The 2,195-nt window shown below is 34.0% G+C and overlaps 1 protein-coding gene across 2 annotated transcripts in view; it reads right to left on the reverse strand.

Annotated features, from left to right (window-relative positions):
- Window positions 1–354: 354 nt before the first annotated feature.
- The window catches only part of PCDH7 (protocadherin 7), a 427,194-nt gene continuing 425,353 nt past the window's right edge, over window positions 355–2,195 (reverse strand). For both annotated transcript variants that reach the window (XM_059673739.1, XM_059673730.1), the window contains exon 3: window positions 355–2,195. This exon is cut by the window's right edge and continues 2,496 nt beyond it. The gene's annotated coding sequence lies outside the window, so the exon portion shown is untranslated.

Here is a 2,195-nt window from a genome sequence, read left to right on the forward strand (position 1 = left end):
ACAGAGATACATTTTGACTTAGAATTAATTTTATCTTAAATGTGAAAATTCTCTGAAAAAAAACCAATCTTAATGATAATAAGTTCTCCTATATTTATGATTTAAAAGTCAGCTAGCTGTCTCAGGAATTATTTTGATGAGACTGAAGAACTCAAGTTCCATCCATTATAAGGCAAAGAAATAAGACAGGTATGCACCTGGCCCCGAACCAACAATTGCTACAGCATTATTTTCCTTACTGTATCTTCATTTAGCAGAAATCAAGCCGTTTTCAATCAAACTGCTACATACATCCATTCACTGCTCGTCCAATCAAAACTGAATTAGCTGTCGACAGAGAAGCACACTTACAAGTGTGAAACCATTTGACCATGTTATATTTTAATTTGCAGAGACAAAAATGACAAGCAATTTATTTACATAAAACTGTACAAAAGCAAATTAAATTATGTAAAGTATTTCATAAATAGTTGGACGAGTGTTTTAATACATTTCGCCATGTTTAGCATAGTTGCGTGCATAGTGACTCATAATAAACGATGATAAATTGTTCTCTGCTTCACTATCAACATCCAAGTAGCAGAACAATAGTCAATGATGAACATTACAAACAGGTCGTACCACACTGAATGTAAGTGCTTGAAAATGTAGGAAAAAGTCTTTTGAAAGTAAACCCTAGGTAGCTGGGAAAATGATGCCTTCCTCCAGATGTTACATACACCTCTGCCTGGGTCACAACAGACCAGCTCCATGATCCTCATGCTCATCGTCACGTTTTATGTCCCCCTTAAGGACACAGTGTACACTTATCACTGATAACAATATACGGAAAACTACTTAGGTCTTGAGATTTCTCATGACTGTTTCAGAATGGCTGTTGGATTCTTGGCAGTTTCTTCTGCTCTGTGTGTTTTACTTTCCTATTCTCTTATAAATCAGCTTTCTAGAGTGAGTCTCAGCCAGATACGGTCAGTCCCATCTTAGTTCCTCTTTCCATAAAAATAATGCCTCCCTTGTGTTCTGAAACTCAGGCAGCAGGCCAGTCGCAAACCATACAGAAATGATATCTGGAGGTTCAGAATGGTTTCAGATCGAAGCTACAGACGTTTGAAAACACATAAATTTATATAGTTACTCATTAATTTATAAATGTGTCCTAATGTATAGTGCATGCAGAGTTCACTTGAGATCCTTGTGTACAGAAAACAAGTATGGTTGATATCCTGTATAACCGAAACCGAACAGCAGCTAACAGAAAAATAACAACAAGAAGGAAATCAAGAATAGAAATTCAAAATCAATATTTTATCTTGCAAGATGGACTGATTTCACCCCTGATAACATCTTCCTGTGTTACTATGACAATAAATGCTTTAGCCTTCTCATCAGAAATAAGCAGTCCATAGTAACGCCTTAATTTTGTTGGATGGATGAATGATAGCTAAGACTGGTCCATTATCTGAGTTTGTCAGAAGGCAAATTTTTAATATATTATTTATTATTTTCAGAAAATAAACATGGATAAATATACAGGATCAAAAAAGTTGGGAATAGCCCATTTCCCCTCATTGTCCAAACCCAACAACCATTTGTGTTTTGTGTTTTTTGTTTTTTTACCATAACAACAGGTATAAAAGGCACAGTTGCTTATTTTGCATTCACTCATTTATTTATTTATATTTTTTGTTTCCTTTTTAAAATTTTTTTTTCAAAAGCACTCTATATATGGAGTGGCACCATATTTAACCTATTCAAAATAAAAGTCATACAAACACAAAATATATTTCTGTGTCATGCCAGCTCATTGTATAATAAACATGTTATGATAGTTAATTCTACTAGAATTACTGCGAATACTTACAGTACATGGAATTTTATTCTTTCACACCCATTTTAGTTCTAAAGAGAGGCTCACAAGTTAAATGACAATGACATAGCTGTACTGAATGTGGTGCAAATGTCATTGGGGAATGTGAATCCGATTAATCTGAAGGTCCAGTATGACCTGTATTAGCTTTATAGACAACAGAAGGGTTTTAAGATAGAGTGAAATGAGCTATCTAATGGTTTCAAGTGTCTCGTGATAGAAAGAAAAAATGCATTTAAAAAGTTTGAACACCTGTGTTATGCAATTATTTCCTGTAGCGTGCAAGAAAAATATGTATACATTTCATAAGTATCTTTAGAAGTATTTT

This window comes from Myotis daubentonii, chromosome 1 (assembly GCF_963259705.1).
Source record: "Myotis daubentonii chromosome 1, mMyoDau2.1, whole genome shotgun sequence".
In the NCBI taxonomy this organism is placed as follows: domain Eukaryota; kingdom Metazoa; phylum Chordata; class Mammalia; order Chiroptera; family Vespertilionidae; genus Myotis; species Myotis daubentonii.